Source organism: Berghia stephanieae, chromosome 2, assembly GCF_034508935.2.
Source record: "Berghia stephanieae isolate SIO BIC M18660-M18661 chromosome 2, UCSD_Bste_1.3, whole genome shotgun sequence".
Classification (NCBI taxonomy): domain Eukaryota; kingdom Metazoa; phylum Mollusca; class Gastropoda; order Nudibranchia; family Aeolidiidae; genus Berghia; species Berghia stephanieae.
Genome location: NC_088361.1, coordinates 115510812 through 115533311, shown reverse-complemented (window position 1 = coordinate 115533311; position 22500 = coordinate 115510812). Strand labels below are relative to the sequence as shown.

The window sequence follows — 22500 nt, the reverse complement described above, 5'->3', positions numbered from 1 at the left end:
AATTCCTTTAGAACATTGTGTCCCACAGGGGTCAGTTATTGGACCTGTGCCTTTTGTTCTCTACATACATCCACTTTCAAATGTTATCATGGGCTTTGGTCTGTCCTCCCACCAATATGCTGTGACACCCAATTACTTGGATCTGAATATACTAAAAACCTACAAAATGTTATTAGTACGTGTGGAAAATACGTACTGGGTGTAAGAGATTGGAGGTTAAGTACAGGCTAATGTTGAATGACGACAAAACGGAGATGATGTATGCAGGGAACAGAAGATTTTGGAACGAGAAGAAATTAAAAGTAGGAGAGGTGTCAATAGATATTGTTGACAAGGTCAAATATCTTGGAGCATTTTTAGATTCGAAACTGTGTGTGTGTCCATGGACCATCAAATTAAGACAATGATCCAATGTGTCATTTGAAAAAAAAATGGATCTATTCGACAGTTCATTTCGGAGGATGTTACCAAGAAACCTGTCGTTTCTCTTTTATTTTCAAGCTGGATTACTGTAATGCTCTGTTATTTGATGTATCGGAAAATAAGCTCAGGCGGCTGCCGACGGACCAAAATAATGCTGCCAGATTGGTCTTTCGAAGGCGGACGTTTGACTCTGCCACGCATCTCCTTCAAATATTATACTGACTGCCTGTTGAGAAAAGGGTCAAATTCAAAACATGTGTCCTAGTTGTCAGGAAGACACTGTCCCTCACTACCTCACAGAACTCCTAAAGAAATGTTCGACAACCCGACATTTGCGTTTCTCAATTGTCACCACCCGTTTGTCTATCCCTCGCATTCGTACAAAGGCGGGAACAAGGTCCTTTTCACATAATGATCCGCCTGTGTGCAACACCATTTCATAGAGCATCTGAAAATCCAAATCATTGTCTGTTTTCAAGAAATCCTTGAAAATACGAGTATTTCATTTTTGATGTCATGTACTTTATATATTGATTTGTGTTGTAATTTAAGCGCCAAGAGCCTCGTTGTTGAGAATACCGCGTGTTCTATAGAGTCATAATATTATTTATTATATAATTATTATTATTATTATATATTATTATTATATTATTATTATTATTATTATTATTATTATTATTATTATTATTATTATTATTATTATTATTATTTATTATTATTATTATTATTATTATTATTATTATTATTATTATTATTATATTATTATTATTATTATTATTATCATTATTATTATTATATTATTATTATTATTATTATTATATTATTATTATTATTATCATTATTATTATTATATTATTATTATTTATTATTATTTTTTTTATTATTATTATTATTATTATTATTATTATTATTATTATTATTATTATTATTATTATTATTATTATTATTATTATTATCATCATCATTAATATTATCATTATCATTATGAACAACATTTGTTGTTGTTGATAATATGCAATATTCTGCAATTTGTTGATAAGGAGTAATTTATTACATTAACAAAACATGTACGATTCGTACCAAAAAATAATAATCGTGTTTTCAACAAATATATTTCAAAGTAGATTCCTTACAATAATATGTCTATTTTCAAAAATTACAAACCATTTTTCCGTTTTTAATTATGGCTATAACCATAACGATATTTATTCGCCATCAAAATATGTTCAGAAATCATAATACAAAACCGATTTTTACAATTTAGAAAAAAATAAATACAAAATCACAAAAAAGAAATTAGTGAATAATAAAAGAATATAGATAGGATGAAGTTGACGTCATTCAGGTCTTTGTTTTTGTTTGTTGTTTTTTGTTTTGTTTTGTTTTTTGCCACCCATAGATAGCATGAAGTTGACGGCATCTGGCCTTTGTTATTGCTTTTTTTCCCATCCTCGTTTATGAGTAATTCTCAGTAAACTGTATTAACCAGATTATAAACGTTCAAGAATACACATAGTTTTGTGTGTTGGCCCGTTTTACTTCCGGATGGCAATGTTGTGGGCTTCGTAGCCAAGCGCATACTATCTATACTTTTGAGTAATTGGATTCAGTAGTCTGATGTCATGCTGCCCTGCAACGGCGGCCATCTTGGTTCTAAACAAAGAAAATAATTACTTTTTATTCTTCATGGTGGCTAGAACCTTTCATATGCCTTGTGATCAGAATGTATAAAAGTCAAAACGTGATCAAATTTATATATTTTTTTTCCCTCTGAATACGCTTTTATGCTCGCCGGGAAAATATTTCATACGGGCGTCCGCCATTGTTCCGATAGTTTAGAGCCAGTGTTACTATGTTATCATGCGTCATTAGGAAGGAAGTGACGTTACGACTGTTGAAGAGTATTCTCACTAAACTTTACTAACCAGATTATAAACGTTTAAGGTTACACATAGTTTTGTGTGTTGGTCCATTATATTTCCGAATGGCAATGTTGTGAGTTTCTTAGCCACGCGCACAATCTATAATAAACCAATCAAAACTCTCAAGAGGAAAAGAAAATGAGTAAATGCCTCTTGTGGCACGAGACAATAGTCAACAAAGGCCTCATGTTTATCAACACTTATGTTCAAGAGTACTCAAAGTTGTTGCATTGCAATATTTGGCCGGAGTTAACATATATATTGTATCAGAGTATACACACACACACACACACACACACACGTGCGCGCGCGCATCCACATTTTCAAATTAATACTTCTATCAACAAAATTGTTGCTGATAAAGGAGAAACCCGAAACGTCCACATTATATGTCTTCGTTCAATAAATTGAAACTCCCATTTCATTTCCTATTGTTATTCACGTCTCTCAACAAAAAGCAATCAGGAATTTAAATCAAGTTTGAGGTATGGTTTTAAGTGATTTTTGTTTTTGTTTTTTTTTCCACGAATGGGAAAAACCACAATGAGATCGAGATTTATGAAACATTGTCAGGCATAATAATGGTGACATTGGTGTCATAAATGAAAGAAACGTCTAGAATAATGACTGGATCGATATAGACACACAGCACAGCACAGCACAGCACAGCAGGCACTAACCAGTGGAAGGGGTAACCACCAAGAGATGAGATGCTCAAAATGACGAGACAACTAATTCCAGACAAACCAACAAAAAAAAAAAGAGAGCGGTTTTGGTGTGATATATTATCTAAATGTAAATGCTGCTGCTCGAAGCTCCGAGAAATAAATAATAATGTGAAATTGAATGTAAGCTTCAATTTAATTACAAAAAACAGATCAAATGAACGTTTCGGGTTTCCCCTTTATCAACAAAACAGGATGGATGAAACACCTCATCTGTGATTGCCTGATACTGGGAACCCTGAAAGTATTGAAATAAGACTACAAGATAAATTATTCAATAATGAAGAATAAAAGTCACCGTCTCAGACCTAAACAGTTAGTAAGCCAATAAATCTTTTCAATTGGTGAGCAGGTATGAGGTCGTACATTAAAAATGAATGTTTTATTAGTTTGGCCAGAAAAAAATATTAATCATACAGGTAGCTTAATACCCCCCACCCCTTTTTTAAAAAAAATTTAAAACTCGTATTATGCCGTTTTAAGGTATATTATAGTGTTAGTTACAAAACGATCACACATGTGCAATAGGCCCATCTTAAGGAACACAGGCACACGAATCGTCATTTGATAAACACACAATCCAAAATAAAAAAGGTTTTGTTACCCAAGACATAAATTAAGAATAGCTTAAATGACATTTCCACTTCGTATTTTCCGACTAGACGTGTTAAGTACTATTCTGTTGTGTGTCTATATTAAATCTGATGTATTAAGGTCCTTACTGTTTTTGTTATCGGCTGAAGAAGGGCCTTTGAGCCCGAAACGTTCCATGTTTGGTATTTTTTTTGTTTTGTTATTATTAATTTTTTTTTTATTGGAATCTGTTATATTTATGTCCATACATTATTTATTACAGCCCACGGCGTCTAGCAGTGAAGTATTATCAATGACAATTAAAGATTGTTTGTCAGACCTTTTCGGTGACAGGAAATGATCAATTAAGGTGACGGAACGGACTAAATGTCAGGGACTATTCTAATTGGTGAATTCTTAGTCGTGTTCAAATCATCAATTATACAAGCTGCTGTGATTGATGTTGGTGGTCACTTGTCTCTGGACGTAATGATGAATGAAAGTAACAAGCTACGTATTTGAGGAATATTTGAACAATGAAATAATGATGAGTTTTGTTTTACATAACATAACATGTGGTATAGGGCAAAATAGGATAAGATCCTTTGAATGCCCTTAATATTAATTAGTAATGCCATAAATCTATTGATTAAATATTACAATAACGATACACGTGGTAAAGATAGTATTTCAACTTAAATGTACTCATGTGGTGTACAAACATATATCTTTAACCGTGACATGCAAAGTGCACACACAACCACACACACACACACACACACACACACACATACACGCGTATAGAAGATAACCATAATAATATAATAATGCATAATATATACATACAAGATTGAAAGCCATGTCAACAGCAGAGCAAACAAGTATTATTCGTCATATATAAATCTCCCATCATATAATTCCCTGTCTACTAACACCTTGAAATAATCCATAGATTTTGCATTCTTTGTTTCAAATTTCAAACTGTTCCATTTCTGAACAATACGAATACCGAACCAGTTTTGTCTTATGTTTGTTTTGCATCTAGAGACAAAACATACATACATCGCGCTAACTGTTGTTTGAATTAATATGCTAACATCAATCACAGAAGTCAGTAGGTGTAAAGGCAATGATAAAATGCCATTAGATTGTTCAGAGGCAAATAAATAGTATTATGAGTTATATATTTTTTTAAACCATGGAAACCTTTTAATAAATTTGTTTACGTCGTTTTTCTTGATCCCCTACTCTTTTGTCGTTTCTCCAGCTGTTTCACAGGGATACTTGACCCCGTGCTATTTCTGATCTACATCAGTGACCAAGGCACAACAACGATTATTAACAGGATGTTTGACGAGGATTTAATTTATAAGAGTGTATCTGTACCAATGGATGTAATACTTAACAAAGGTATAGTCAAATTGCAGAGATGAATAGTGAAATTCAATGTATCCAATACCTCTTGTTAACCATTAAAAAATAAATCTTATAAAAGCTTTGAACACATTACATTCCAGGGACAACAGATCAAACATGTCAGTTCTGCTAGATGTGCTTTTATTGGAATCTCATAGAATACCCTCTCACTTCGACTTTTAGTCACGATCTCTCGGCCAGGCGGAGTTGTCGTACCAGTAAGGTCGCAGGTTCGAGCCCTCATCGCCACCGCGAAGTTTTTATTCTCTGTTGTCTTCTGGCACTTTTCACTTCATTTCTTGTTGTTATCACCATAAGTGCCTGCTCCACTCACTTTTCTAAAACTCTTGTACAGCCCAGGTCAGTATATTCAAGTGTAGTTTGGGACCTACCTCAAACAAACCAGATTAATAAGGCAATGGGACACAGTAAAAAAAAAAGAAATGCAGGGTGCATAATTATGGACTTCTACCCTATACCAACGCATCTGCTATCGTGAAAAAAAAAACAGCATGGAACCTTGTGTAGTGCGAAGGAAGAAAAAGAATGTTACCATCTTCTTTAAAACATAAAAAAAAAACAATCATTGAAATTCCAAAGCTCGCTTAAAACATTAAAATCCATTCAAGGGCACGGAAGAAAAATCCACTCTCGCACTGACGCCTACGTCCATTCCTATTTCCATTCTGCAACGTGACTCGGGAATAGGAATCCTCCGGCAACTGCAATCACTGAAGCCCTCATCGATTAAACCAAAAACATCAAATTCTGGTCACCGTAAACACAGCTTAATGCCTGTCACAGACCCACATATACATTTTTAATATGGACTGGTAAGAAGAGGAAGAAGAAAAAGAAGAAGAAAAAGAAGACGAGGAGGAGGAGGAGGAGGAGGAGGAGGAGGAGGAGGAAGAAGAAGAAGAGGATAAGAAGTAGAAGAAGAAAAAGAAAAAGAGAAAGAAGAAGAGGAGGAATTTGATGATGATGATGATGATGATGGTGATGATGATGATGATGATGATGATGATGATGATGATGATGATGATGACGACGACGATGATGATGATGATGATGATGATGATGATGATGATGATGATGATGATGATGATGATAATGAGTAGGAGAAGGAGGAGAAGAATAAGAAGATAAAGAAGAAGAGAAAGAATAAGAAGAAAGTCCATGATTAAATGATAAAGTCTTAGGGACGAGGTACCATTACACAATCAAAAAGGATGTGCGGCTCATACCACATCACTGCCCCCCCCCCCCTCCCTCCATCTTTCTCCCTTCTCCCCTATTTTCTGCTTTCCATTCCCTCCATCTCACGTCCCAATCTACCAACTCAATTGGCTGAAAATGATTGATTTTCTTTCTTTCTTTTTTTTTTTTTTTTTTTTTTTTTTTGCTGCAAAACGTTATTTTTATGTTGGAGTCGGTTGGAGAAAGAGAATTACTCCTCTCTCATTTTGTCACGAAACCGAATATAGACTATCCTTCATAAAATTGCACACGCAATGAAATAAAGGCATTCATTTCTAGTCTAGTGATTGTTTTTTTTCTTTCAATTTCCTTTTTTTTTTTTTGGGGGGGGGGGGGTTGTTTCAAAATTAACAAACGATTGGCAGATAGAGCAGCAGCTGCCCGATGGAAAGTCAGCATTCAGCATTCAGCATTATTCTATTTGGCTACCTATTAAATTTGGTTATTTAGTTTGGACATATTTTTTTTTCATCTGACGCTAATATTGATACGTATCAAATTGAAATCTTCAGTTCCTGATGTAAGAATATCGTTATTTACAACGCCATTCTCACATCTCTTATTCATTTTAATGTTTTATTCATCGTGTTTTGTTAATAAATGGGAAACCCGAAACGTCCATATTATCTGTTTTGATTCATTTAATAAATTGAAGCTTCCATTCCATTTCCTATTGCTATTTATTTCTTCGAGCTTCGAGCAGCAACATTTTCATTTTTCATGTTATTGAGAATGATCTGTCACTTAAAATGACAAAATAAGATGTTTAAACTTCTAAGTTCAACCTTCAAATCCGTTTTTGGAATCTGGCTGATTCCGACGTACTACCGTGTTGAGGTGATTGGTCACATACAATGGCCCGTAACAATATGGATACACGATACACGCGTACACAGACACACACACACACACACACACACACACACACAAACCACAACACACGATATGTATTTGTTTGTGTATTCAAATAATGGGATATCCAGGATAGGCTCTATGACAAAGCATAATATTTTGATTAATTATTATGTGGGGAGGATTTTTGTTCACATACCATTTTAATGAATTCTACCGGTAAACTGACGAGAGACGCATGCGCACAACCAACATGACGTTCTCTCTCTAATGACTTTTCTGCCGGTGACGTCACAGACTATGGGTGACGTCCAATCAAGGGAGGTCACTCTTCCGCTAATCTCATTCCCTATTGTCCATTACAACAATGTTGAAGCAGTCCCATAATTGCATCTGGCTATTAGACCTGCTACTATGTACACCTATTAAACGACCCATCAGCATATTGGAATATGTGATGTTCTGATAACCGAACACAATAGGATTCAATAGTCTGATGTCACGCCGCCCGGCAACGGCGGCCATCTTGGTTCTAAACAAAGAAAATCATTACTTTTTTTTCTTTATGCTGGCTAGAACTTTTCAGATGCCTTGTGATCAGAATGTGTAAAAGTCAAAACATTATCAAATTTATGTTTTTTTCCCCTCTGGATACGCTTTTATGCTCGCCGGAGAAATATTTCATACGGGCGTCCGCCATTGTTCCGATAGTTTAGAGCCAGTGTTACTAAGTTACCATGCGTCATTAGGAAGGAAGTGACGTTACGACTGTTGGAGAGTATTATTATGGACTTTATTTATAGCATTGTTGTTATGGACAGAATTTTGCGTGGGTATGAGAGTATTTATTTCCATTACAAAATTGAGTTCACAATGATTAGATTTATCAAACCTGTAAATAATTACCCGTTGACAGAAACTTTTCTCTTTTACGCTTCCGTATTTCCGTGTCATGACATAAGACCTATTTCAATTTCAGTTTGATAAAGGTTAATTGACATTATTCGATATATGAAAATATCCTAAAAACTTGCTTCAAAAATCTTAACCTTGAGAGTTCTTTACAGACGTCTCAATTTAATGGATTTGACAAATTGAGAGTTATTTAAAATTATTTTTTTTTATAAATTACCTTTATTCATCCCATAGGGAAAATTTGTCTCTATGGTCTATTCCAAGGGAAGATTGGAATAACCAAGGCGTCAGCCTCAGTGCAGCGCCGCAAATTGAGCTAGGGCGTGGTGACTTGCTCAAGGCCACACAGCGCAGCGGGTAATCGAACTCGGTACCTTTCGGGTACGAAGCGAAGACCGTACCGCTGAGCCACGCTGCTATTGATATAGTTCCGGAGAATGAAAAATGCGTATTTGTTGGAAGGTAACTCAGAACAGACCAACGGTCTGACTCCAGAACGCGTCACACTGAGATTTTGAAAGCAGCTGAAATAAGATCTTGTACTTATTTCGCTGGTCAAACAAACCAGAGAAAGAAAATGGTATGTAATTTCCCCCTGCTGTGGAAAGTGATGGATACGTTAATGAACCTATTGGCTGGAAGGGTTTCTAGTCCAGATGTCAGGAAATGTGTCTCTTGTAGGACAAATCGAATGTGTGTGTGTGTGTGTGTGTGTGCGTGCGTGTGTGTGTGTGTGTGTGCGCGTGCGGGGGGGGGGGGGGGGGGAGAGGAGACATACGGAATAGGGGGGGGGGGTAATATGAATATTAGAAGTAGTAGTAGTAGTAGTAGTAGTAGTAGTAGTAGTAGTAGTAAGTAGTAGTAGTAGTAGTAATAATAGTAGTAGTAGTAGTAGTAGTAGTTAGTAGTAGTAGTAGTAGTAGTGTAGTAGTAGTAGTTAGTAGTAGTAGTAGTAGTAGTAGAAATAGTAGTAGTAGTAGTATAGTAGTAGTAGTAGTAGTAGTAGTAGTAGTAGTAGTAGTAGAATAGAGAGTAGAGAGGAGATAGGAGTAGTGTAGTAGTTGTTGTAGTTAGTAGTAGTTTAGAAGTAGTAGCAGCAGAGGAGAAGGAGTAGTGGTAGTAGTTGTTGTAGTTGTTGTTTAGATAGTAGAGCTAGCTAGTAGTAGTAGTTAGTAGTAGTAGTAGTAGTAGTAGTAGTAGTTAGAATAGTAGTAGTAGTAGTAGTAGTAGTAGTAGTAGTAGTAGTAGTAGATAGTAGTAGTAGTATAGTAGTAGTAGTAGTAGTAGTAGTAGTAGTAGTAGTAGTAGTAGTAGTAGTATATATAGTAGTAGTAGTAGTAGTAGTAGTAGTAGTAGTAGTATACTCAATCGGTGATGGAATATTTTTTGTGCAGGTATGTGGTCTTGTGTTATGACCCTAGCTTTTAGATCGGAAGGTCCTGGATTCGAGCTTCGCTCGGCGCATAGTTGAGTCCCCAGGAAAAGGCACATTGTCTCATCGTACTCAGGTGTAAAATAAGTATCTGGCCGTTAACAGGGCTGCCTTTGTCCGAACAGAATTGTCTCGTTCTACATGTTATATGTTGTTGTTGGTCAGAGGGACTCCTTGTTAAGCGCTTTGAGCACGTTTAGTGGATATCACGCTATATAAACGCTCAAGTTTTTGGCGGGGGGGGGGGGGGGGGGGGGGTTCGTTTAGATGTGAAAGAATTCTTTAAGATAACATGGATATTGAGCTGTAGAAAAGCTCAAGTTTTTTGGGTTTTTTTTTCGTTTAGCTGGGAAATAATTCTGTAGGATAGCAACAGAAAAAAAACAGGATGTAGACTGAGATGAAATATTGATGTCTGTAAGCAAAAGAAAGAAAAATGAGAACTGAAAGATAAATAGAATAGAGAGTGAAATGGGGATATAATGTTATTGCAGATATTGGGATAGGGTGTGTGTGTGTGTGTGTGTGTGTGTGTGTGTTTGTGTGTTTTAATGTCTTTTTCAGACAGGGTAAAAGGCACATTCACATACAGACATAGAGATGAAGGGAACTGAGGAGTATGAAAGGTGAAAGAGTTATAAGAAAACCAGAAAAAAATCTGAATGGATAACATCACACATATATTACATTTTCGGGATTTATAAATGGAGAGAAGAATATGTAGACGGAGGAGAGCTAAGAATTGATAGATCAGTGAATATGTAGACAAATAGATGGTTAATTATTTAGATAAGTGAATAGAAAAAATAGACAAATAAAAAGATAGACAAAAATAGACAAATAGTTAATCATGTATATATATATATATATATATATATATATATTATATATATTATATATATATATATATACATATTTATATATATATATATATATATATATATATATATATGTATATATAGATTCATTCATTCATTGATGGGGAATTATAATTTTAAAAGGCAAATAGATCGATAGATAGATAGATAGATAGATAGAGAGATAGATAGATAGATAGATAGATAGATAGATAGATAGATAGATAGATAGATAGATAGATAGATAGATAGATAGATAGATAGATAGATAGATAGATATAGAGATATGGATTTGTGACTAATCAGATAGATAGAGATTGAGAGAAATAATTAGAAAACACAGGGGGGGGGGGGGGGGGAAGAGAAAATACGGTACCTATAAAACGAGATATAAAGCGAATACACGTCCTTTTTACCATCATTGTTATTCATAAATATAAAGCGAGCGAGAGAGAGAGAGAGAGAGAGAGAGAGAGAGAGAGAGAGAGAGAGAGACAGAGGGTTGTTTGTCATAGTGGAACGTTAATTAAATCCCTCATATAAACGTAAAATGAATCATCACCATCTTCAGTATTTTCACCACCACACCAAACACTACTTCTCTTTCCCTCACACGCCAGACTTTCTCTCTATACTGGCGTCTACCAATATATCATCACTCACGTGGGCGGATAGTTCATTAATAGTCATCTTATGTCTCGTGGAGATAGGTAAATGGCCAGTCGCTATGTATTTAGCTGACACGAGATGACAGCTGCTGACCAGGCAGGGAGAATTGAATGTTTAAAATTAATGCCTAAATATGTGACCCTACATAAATCAAAATGGTAATATTATCTTAGGGGTAAATCGGACCCCGAAAAGTGAATTTAAAAAAGATAATATCATGAGAATTTATTTATTTATTATTATTATTTATTTATTTTTTTGCAAAGCAATAAGTTGTATGTCCGCCATAACGAAGAGAAATAAACCCAAAGGTTATGAATTCAAGTCCCACATTTAGTTGATGCCGACGTAACACCGTTGTGAGACGCTAGGTCACATATAACCTTTGAACAAACTATTGGTCAAGCATCGATCTCAATCGTTGTAGCACATGACCAATGCTATCTATACACACGACTCATAACAAAACGAATTCAGCGATCGTCAAAATGTTTGTGTTGTTTATTATAATTCGAATGCGGTTCAAAATGGTAACTTAATATATTATAATTTATTCCTCTTGTTTTTTCGTTTGAACGTTGGAGTTGGAGCAAAACCGCGAACCCAATTATTATCTATTCCCCGATTAGAAACAATGGCAAATTTGTCTCTTTCAACACCGACGTTCTTCCATCGGTATTCTCCGGTGTTTTCTTCGTCTCCGCGTCTTTGTTTTTTTTTTGCCTTGAGTATTTCCAGCCTTGACCCCTGGTCACATTTATTGTGGTTAGTTGGGTGAGTGTGTTTAATGTCACATCTCTGCAGTTGACTACCGTCTTAATTGGAGGCTAGTCGGCATACATGGTAAAATAAATCACATATATTGACATAAAACATTTTTTAAAGAAATACAATGTTGACGAACTATATTATTATCAATAAATTTCACTTATATTATAGATAAAATGATTTTACGTGTTTTGCAAAATTCATTTGAACTTGTCAGATCAGGTTTGCATTGCTGTCGATTTCAGTAAATTGGTAATGTGTTCTCTCTCAAGTGGTTTAAAGTTTAAATCTGCAATCTGTAATCTTCATCGAGTACAGTTTGTTTTAGGATACACGTGGAGAAAAGTCTCCCCGTGAATTTTTCTTTCAATCGAGTGATGAAAAATGTCATTCAATCAAAGGCATTAAATAAATAATTTAAAATAGATAGTAAGATCACCAAAGTACCCAGGCTTTTCTATCGAGCCAATAAACTGGCATGGTGTTTGTGTGTTGACATCATGATCTCAATAAGTCGCGAGAGGGGCAGAAGATAATAACACCGTTTGAAAACACTTTTTAGGGGTGTCCAGACGGAGGTGCCATAGCAGTTGTGTGGTGTGTTCGATTTCCGAATGCGCAAACGTCTTTATTCTCTCTTGTCTCCCGGCACTTTCTTACTCTCTTCAATTCTTGTTATTACTAGATTTTGTGGACATACCGTATAACAGATCTTTGATGGTCGAGTGGTTTAGTATACAGATTTTTGTTGAATTCAGACCTGAATCAGCGCGGAAAGCACTTTGTCGCGATGTGAGAAAAGTCAATTATTCTGACTGTGTTTTCATGCTTTATGTAAAGCAGCTCACACGTCTAATCGGATTAGACCATTTATTTAATTTCGTTCACATGTGATGCGGGTAATTCATGAATTGACAAATTAGGGTTGTATAATGAAGGTCTGAAAAAATGTGTATGAAACAGTGCCAGACAAAGCATGAAGGAAAAATATAAGAACAAAAAAATGGAAGAAAATGACGACTTATTATTAGGGATGTTTTTTTTTCTTGCATTTTCTCTCTTGCCGTGCCTTGCATCGTTTCATACAAACTTTTTCAAATTTTTATCTGGTAATTCACAAGGGCCTCTGACAAAATTTACAAAAGCAATAGTAAGTAAGGCAAGTGACACTTGTTGTTTCTTCTTTCGCTGAAGACCATAACTTATTTCAGGTGAACATACAAAACAAAAAACAAAAAACGCGCCGCTCTTTATCGGCTTGTATCTCTTAGACTCGTCAGTGGATTTCTTTCAATTTCAAAATACAATTAAAACAAATACGTATACATAGACTGTCAAACTTTTATGAACATGAATTGAGAAAAAATAGAGATGAAGTGATTTTTTAAAAAACCGTGTTCAGAAACACAATATCAGAGAGCAAGAAAGCGATAAGCACTACTCTTTGCCCAGTTCTTATTTGAAAATTCTTCCAATACCCGTCGATACATCCAACCCTTCTCTTTGTACAGTGTCTGTATAGTAAATTTGTTAGCCTATGTAAACGGCATTGTAAACGAAGAAACTAATAAAGATCCACTATGAAATGGTTGGATTGAGAATAGCTCGTTTGTTTTGAGAGCTTACTGCAAAGAAAGAGATCTACTTCTGTTAAAGACAGTTTCCTTTCTTCAACAGTTCAAACATTGTAAAATGGTTCATTTTGGTTTTGGTAGATATCGATGGTTGGCGGATCAAACCTCTGATGAATGAGAGGTCTGATCCGTCCAAAATTAAATAAAGACATGGTGCGCTAAGCTCGTCTCTTGACTTCAGAGATTTGATCCGCCGATCGTGAAAATCGGGACTTCAAACTTCAAAGGTTTGATCCGCCGACCAACGATATGTAATTGGATGTAGATACACAATAATTTGCGTAATCTTTTCGTTGACATATCGACATATTTTGGTGGTGTTACAAGATTTTATTATTCAAAAATCTGTCATTCAATCATTTTGATATTTTGCAATTCTACGAGTTTTAACAAATTAATAATAGTTCTATAGTAGTAAATATTTCGAAAAGATATAGATACGTATTTATAATGTTTACATTAGAAAGAAATAAACAGCGGCGTGTTTTGTTTTTTTCAGAGGGTTTTTTGTGACCACCTGATAATATAATATTTCAGCTTCGCTTTCCCCCAGAATTCTGTTAGCTTCAAGACAGCTATTATGTGTGCCAACCATCGCTATAAAGAATCGGATAAACTATCAATCTAAGGAAAGAAAAAAAGAATAATCTGAGATGCGAGTCAGTCACATCTCACACAATCATTAGCTACTCACCTTATCACTTTGACATCAAGTGTTCGTAAAGAACCCGACAGGAACGGAAATCTGAGACCTTTGAAGAGAACTGAGTCAAACCTTCCTTGATCCCCTTTACACTAACGTGGTCTGCGTCCTACTTGTCCTAAGAAATAAAAGAGAAACGAGAGAAAAATGATGAAGAGCAATGGCCGCGGTAGAAGAGAAATTGGGTTTGGGTATTGTGTTGTTTTGTGTGTGTCTTTTATTTTGGTTGTTCTTTTTTTATGGGGGGAGTATTTCTTTTATGTTGTTTGTTTGGTTTGGTTTGTTTGTTTTATGTTTTGCATTTGTTTTTGTTTTGTTTTATGTTTTTGTGTGGGTTTTTTATAATTTCCATCTCTGGTCGGACACAAAGAAGACCGAACGAGTGTCGAAAGACAAAACTAACAAAGTTCAAATCTAAATTGAGATCGATTCCCTTCTCCGGATAAGAAGTCTGGGTTGTTGATACAAGTATATGATGATGATTTTTTGTCAGTTCACGGCCTTTGTTAACTCTTGCTTAGGGCAAACCAAGGACATCGAATTGATGGTCTAGCAGTATGAAAATTGGATATCTCCGATATGAGCATTAGAGTAATAATAATAATAATAATAATAATAATAATAATAATTAATAATAATATAATAATAATAATAATATAATAATAATAATAATAATAATAATAATAATAATAATAATAATAATAATAATAGAGGTAGTGGATTGCTCGGTCAAAGAGCTTTCGTTCTTAGAGAGAATCTCTCTCTCTCTCTCTCTCTCTCTCTCTCTCTCTCTCCCTCTTCTCTCTATCTATCTCTCTCTATCTATCTCTCTCTATCTATCTATCTATCTCTCTCTCTCTCTCTCTCTCTCTCTCTCTCTCTCTCTCTTTCTCTTTTTCTCCTTCTGTCTCCGTTTCCTATCTCTTACAAATGCACTCAAATTCACACACACACACACAAACACACACACACGCATTCATATTGGGAGAGAGAGAGAGAGGAGGGAGGAGGATGAAGGAGAAGAGGAGGAGGGGGGGGGGGGGCAGGCGAAGTGTGTAATGCCAAACAGGCCCTGAGGAAGAGGAGGAGGTGGAGGAGGAGGAGGAAGAGAAGAAGAAGAAGAAGGAAGAGGAGGAGGTGGAGGTGGAGGAGGTGGAGATGGAGGAGGAGGAGGAAGAGAAGAAGAAGGAGGAAGAGGAGGAGGAAGAGAAGAAGAATAATCCTGCCATAGATCCATTCATAATTGTTTCATAACGAGGACGGGACGTCATGCATCTATGTCAAGATCTAGAAATGAAAGTAATAAACCAGAAACAAAAGATTGGGTGCCTTGTAAGCCACATTTCGGTCGATATACCAGTAATTAGCAGACCTTTTACAAAAATAAAAAAGAAGAAATTTAATGACAAAACCGGGCAACCAACCATTTTGATTTACTTGCATTCACCACGCAATTGCGTCATTAAACATTGCATTATTAAAGAAAGTCTTGGATTCATGAGTAGAGTAATGGTCTTGTGGGCGTTCCTCTTTTTCCCAGTCCAATATTATTTCAACATTGATTTTTTTGTTTTTTGTTGAGTCAAATACAGTATTAGAATCTACACAAAATAACTATCTAGAGTCAGAAACAAAACAGAATGATGTAAAAGAATTCCCTAAAATTGAGAGGGTTTAATCAAGAAGAATCTGAATCACTGTCTTCTGGAGTATCCGTTAGTTTTAAAGAAATCTTCATGTACAAAGAGCTTTAAATACTTTGCTTAACTTCCCGGTAGGACATTGAGAACCGCATTTTTATTTCATACAGAACACATTGCCTTGGAAGACACTTTTGTTGGCACTATTATAATGATAGCAATCCTGCCAATAGCTAAATTATCGATGGCACATTGTTGATTACATTAAACAAATGCCTGATTTCCCCAACAAACAATAACATAAAACTTAATCTCCATTACATACACTTTACATAAGCACAATTAATTGCTTTTCTATTGTCTGGCAATCAATCATTCCCTAGGCAAGCTACACAGAATGGGTAATATGATCGATCGCTCAAAAACACGGTTATGCAGATTTATTGTGGCTATTCATTTTTGCCCGTCACAAACTGACGATGAATGTCGCTTGATATTCATAAAAAATGAAACAATGTACTTGCAGTTCTATTTTCATGGTTTAAATAAATACAATATCGAATTTCAATTTAAATAAGTCCAGATCTTATTAATGTCTATTATAACGTCATTGTAACAGCATCAAAGACTAAATACGGTAAGATAAATAACAATTCTCACCACCTTAAGGGATTTTGTGGATGTAGAGAGGCTGTGGAAATCATGTTAGTAACAAAACAAGGCTGTGAAATGACAAGCACCTATTTATTCACATTTTTAATCAACGTACACTTCTTATGCAATTCTGATAACCCGATTCATAATGGGCTCATTGTTGTAAAGAAAAATCTCAAAGAATGACGCACAATTTATTGTCCATTACTACAATGTTAAATTAGGCCCATATTACATTCGGACCTCAGACATTCAAATATATTCACGTCGCCTTTATTTCATAGGAATAAGTAGAATAAAAGCCTTTATTTTAAAGGGCTTTTCTAAGCTATCGATATATGGCTTATGGGGGTGTTTTTTTAAATTATTATTTCTTTGTCGAAATTAAACAGAAATATTATTTTACAGCCTTGGCCGAAAGAACATCTAAGTCAGTAAGTCATAATGTTCTACCACTATGCCAGATAGCTGATTTAAACAAGAAATTCAACTACAGAATAAAACATAATGTTGGTAACGAATACAAAGTCTTATCGATTCGGAAAATTTTTAAAATAACTTGACATATCTTTGGAATAATTGATGTGGCAGGGAGTCATTGAATGGCGATTTTCATCATCCCTTCAAAAAAATGAACATGACAGTAGCCAATCTCCTTTTCGCAGTTTTTCAAACCCTTATTGTCATCATCTTTATTGAATTATACAAGTCTAAATATAGAATAATATAACATAAAATGATGTATTAAGAGTAGTCATGAAGATACTAGGATGGTTCTTAAATTGATTATCAAGTCTTGATTTTGGTTTTCTGAAAAAAAAAGATGAAAGAAACGGTAACGAGTGATTATCAAGGAGTTTATTAGGCATCGCACTGTTTCTTCAGAAGGTCCCGAGTTTGAGCCCCGCTTCAGGCACTTTCGTTTTTTCTTTGGGCAACATTGTTAACCCCCAATATGCTCACTTTGGACAACATGTGTGATTCCTGTTGACATCACACATCTTGTTTGGTGGACTACGTATAATATTCCTTCAAGGATGGTCTCTGGTCTCTAGTGATACCGTGGCGGAAGGCCTAATTATTTCTTTTAACTAGTAAAATCACTCTCTCACTTACTGACACACTCACATACTCAAACTTTCTTATTACCCAGCAATCTTAGGACAGAGGTAGATCATACAAAGAAACACAATACATTTCTGTTATTAACTCACTCAACCCTAACACCTACTATATTCGTAGTTTACCCGGGTTACTTTTACGCCATGCCTATTTATTACATTTTTATGAGACAAATCATAGGCGTAGTATCAAAGTTAATGTTTTTAGTTTTTACATGTTAATGGTAGTTGAATAAGAATATCTATGTACATGCTCATTTTTTATACATTTTTTCAAATGTTGAAAAGTAGCAAAAATCTCTAGGATTCAGTGAGTTAAAATCTACCCATGGTCGTGCCCTGCGTGTATGTTTTGCATGGACTCTTGTGCCAAACAACGTATCCGAATAATGAGAGCTAACGTAAATGAGCATTAATGGCCCAAGGCTTTCAGAACTAAGGCAGCGTAATTTTTGTTTATAAAAAAGAATGAATTGTGATTTACGTTATGAATACAAATATTAAGATCACTGTTGATTTTACATTATGGCAATTATCATTATCATCATAGCCATTATCTTCACCGTTGTAATATCATGGTTATCATAATCGATATTCATAATTATTATTATCATTGTTGTTGTCAAAATTAATGGTATTGATTAAATTCTTGTTATTTACATTGAAATATTTGAATACATTTATTCCCTTTTCTCTTCAAGAAAAATATGTAAATGTTGATAAATAGAATTCCACGCCTGGTTGTAGAAACATAATTTTTTGAGAGTGCGAAAACCGGGTTGAAGTGCATTCATTTCTGATATTTCAAAAGTTATTGCAAAATAGAAAGAATCGGAGTAAAATTGAGAAGTAGAAGGATCAATAGTAATATTCATATTGTTCAATGTGAATATGTCCCCGGTGTCGTGCATCATTTGATGACTTCAATAACGTTAGCTCTATTCTGCCCAATACCCGCAAAACACGATCACTTCACGAGAAAATACCATTACGTGTCATATAAATTGTTCTTTTAGACAAAATATGAGGTAATCTTGAAACTAACTGAAAAGAATAGATTGGCATAGTTGTGATCATAGTTCAACTAACTATTGCTTGACTATCAGGAAATGAAGCATATTAACCAGTGAAACGATTTCTGGTAAGACACAATTAAAAAATTTGCCCTAAAAAATCGTCATTCAAATATAGATCGATTTGAATCATCCTCATCTTAGCAAAATCTACTCAGACCTGGGATCTCGCGGGGTCCCTGCTTTTGCCAAGATGAGGGTCATTAAAATCGATCGATATTTGAAGGACGTTTTCCGGTCCGATGTTTGAATACTGTCGTATAACACCGTTAACTGGGTATACACACAGCAAGGTCAAGGTTGAAGGGAAATAAAATAAATAGATAAAAAAGATAAATAAATATATAAGGGAAAGGGTAGAAGGTGAACAAAAAATGAAATGAGGGAAAAGGATAACACAGCAAGCGACTGATTCTTGTTAGACTTGGAATTTTAAACAATTTGGTGTTAGTTTCACTTTCCTCCTAGCCTTATTTGTTTGTGTCCCTATGATGGATCATTTCTCCACAGAATCAATATGGACAGACAAGAGAGCTTCGTTAAAACGTTGCCGAGGGAATGGCGGGGGATTGCACCGAATAGTGTCATGTGACTTCCACTTTCTTCGTCAACCAATCACATTAAAAAGGTTATATGCCCACGGCACGCACCTCTTTTTAAAAAAGATATTATATATATATATATATATATATATATATATATATATATTATATATATATATATATAATATCTATTTAAAAAACAGGTGCGTGCCGTGGGCATATAACCTTTTTAATGTGATTGGTTATATATATATATATATATATATATATATATATATATATATATATATATATATATATATATATATGAGGATTAGGCGAGGTAAAGGAGAAGAAGAAGAGGATGGCGTTGGAATTTCTAGGAAATGACAAGATATAAGCTAATTTATTTTAAGTGAAAAGCTGTTTCAATAAGCATAAAAACATTCTCCTTTCACAAACTTCTTCTTCTTCTAGGTTCCATGCCTGGTCCAGGCTTCGGATACTGCATGAATTATCTCTCTCCATTCCTCCCTGTCTCTTGCTTTTTCAAACAGCTCTTGGATTGTTAGGTTGGTGAAGCCCTTCATTTGGTCTATGAGTGTTTTCTTTCACAAACATGTTCAAATTATTAACGCATTCTCTTTCGCGTTTGCGTCATTCTCACCGTGAATAAGAAGTTATGACGTCATTTATGAAGGGGATGTTTTTCTTTTCTTCTATTGATTCAATTACAGTGAAAGCTTCAAGCCTGAAGTAATCTTAAAGTTTTATGACCAGATTTAATGATTGATTTTTGTGATCTTAACACAAACCAATACTTGCTTTAAACCTTCAACTCGAAGACACAAATGTACGCTGCGCTGTCGCTAATTAAGTGTATAAAATATAATACCATCAATCTTGCATTCTGATACCAAACTGACCAATTACCATGATTATATTTTGTAAGCCAAATTACGATGGCATTAATAAATCAACCGAAGGTTGTATTATCTAAGATGTGAATATGATCGGAAATTATATTTTTTTCATTTTTTTTATTGGTTCATTGATAATATTATTGATAGATTACTTTTTTGTTTTTTTAATATTAAAGGTATAGATAGTATGCAGATGACGTCACTCAGGCCTTTGTTATTGTTTTTGCCATCCGCGTTTGTGAGTTGTTCTCACTAAACTGTATTAACCAGACTATAAAAGTTCATGGTTACACAGAGTTTGTGTGTTGGTCCGTTATACTTCCGGATGGCAATGTTGTGAACTCCTTGGCCAAGCGCATTCTATCTATATAAAGGATATAATCCTAAATTTTGCCTTTAGCCATGTTATGTGATTTTATGAAATAGAACAATCTGGCAATTCATACTTAAGCGAAAACCAAGCAACCGTTGTACCTCATTTACTAATATATATTTGAAACCAAATTAAATACATGGAAAAATTTGGATTAAAGAGCTATATTAATCTAACACATTTTTTTTCAGATCGATTTTCGTTATTCATCTGTAATTTGGAGATAAAAAAATAAAGTGAGTAGATGTGACTCATATATAAGGGAACAACACAAAACAAACAACGTTTCGGCCCTTGGCCTTCGTCAGGAGACAGTAAACACAAACACAAATATGTAAATATACAAAATATCATCTGTAATTTGTACCTTTATCCTATTTGCTAATATTTGGAGGTCTGACGCACTTATGGACTTGATTTGACCTGTAAAGGACAATATTTTGCGTTGGTTTGAGAGTAATTCAACTGTGCGGCTATGTGGTCTAGTGGTATGGCACTCGTTTTCGGATCGGAAGGTCCTGGGTTCGAGCCTCGCTCGACGCATAGTTGAGTCCTTGGAAAAGACTCTTTACTCACATTCTCTCACCGTACTCAGGTGTAAAATGAGTACCTGGCCGTTAACAGCGTTGTCTTTGTCCGAAAAATTGTAATATCGCTTAACAGGCGTCATGTCTCGTCCTACATGTTAAATGTTGCTGTTGACCAGGGACCCCTTGTAAAACGCTTTGAGCATGTTAAGTGGATATTGCGCTATATAAAAGCTCAATTTTATTTCCACAACAATGAGCCCATAACAAGTTTGGTTATCTGACTTGCAAGTAAGTTATATCTCGTTTTCGAATAGAGATTTGTCTCTTTAAAATATAAAGCTTTAAAAATAAAACCAACAATTTACACGTAACACGTAATAAAAATCCCTCATTCTTTCTTTTTTTAATTTACAATTTTGCCAATAATTGGAAATTTAATCTTAAAGTATTAGATCTATTTTTGAATAGTTCAATTTTCAATGCCTGCAAGCGGATTCTTTCAAATCTATCTTTCCCATTAGGTCCGATTCAGTGTCATAAGAACTAGCGTTTTAATCTTGATCAAATTTCACAATTCCGCCATTCTATCTAAGATGAATGTTCAAAAGACGAAGGTAATGGTCATGTCAAAGAAGCCTGAAAAAAGCGCAAAAGTCCAAATTAATAATCAAAACATCGAGCAAGTAGATTCTTTTAAATATCTTGGACAGACAATGACCAACAACGGAAAGAATGAGCTAGAAGTGAAAAACGGGATTGCTATAGCTAAGTCAAGGTTCAGTCAACTGAATAACATTTTAACTTCGCAACAAACGCAGATGAAAACGAAAATAAGAATACTCAAATGTTATGTCCACTCGGCGCTTCTCTACGGCTCAGAAACATGGACCTTGAACAAACAAATAGAGAAAAGAATTGAGGCCTTTGAAATGTGGACTTTCCGTCGCCTTGGAAAAATCAGTTGGAAAGAAAAGAAAACAAATCAAGAAGTCTGTGATATCCTTGATATCAGACCGACCCTAATGAAAGTAATAAAAACAAGAAAACTAAAGTATTTTGGACACCTAAGGCGCCATCAAACTGTCAACAACACATTCTTGAGGGTAGAGTTGAGGGGAAGAGAGGAAGAGGCAGGCCAGCAAGAACTTGGATAGATGATGTGAGGACATGGACAGGATTGTCGGCAGCCGAATGCAGTCAGCAAGCCGTCAACAGGGAAGATTGGCGTGTCATTTCAAGTCGACCTCAACCCATGAGATGACACTGGAAGAAGATCTAAGATGCTATTTTATAACAAAATCATTGGATCAATTAGCCAAAATATTTCTAGCTTGGCGAACACGGTCACCTTAACTGTTAACAGAAATTGAGTTTGAGCTTGAGCGTTTATATAGATCAATACCAACTGCACGTGCTCAAACTGCTTACAGAGGTCCCTAGCCAAGGCATACACTTAACATTGAGAACAAGACATGAGGCCTGTTAGACGATATTACAATTTTTCGGACAGAGACAG

General features: G+C 35.1%; 1 protein-coding gene across 1 annotated transcript in view; it reads right to left on the bottom strand.

Moving 5' to 3' along the window:
- The window catches only part of LOC144966322 (prolactin-releasing peptide receptor-like), a 210462-nt gene that overhangs the window by 118110 nt on the left and 69852 nt on the right, over nucleotides 1-22500 (bottom strand). The window contains exon 2 of the mRNA XM_078902572.1: nucleotides 14141-14267. The gene's annotated coding sequence lies outside the window, so the exon portion shown is untranslated. The remainder of the gene's footprint in view (nucleotides 1-14140; nucleotides 14268-22500) is intronic.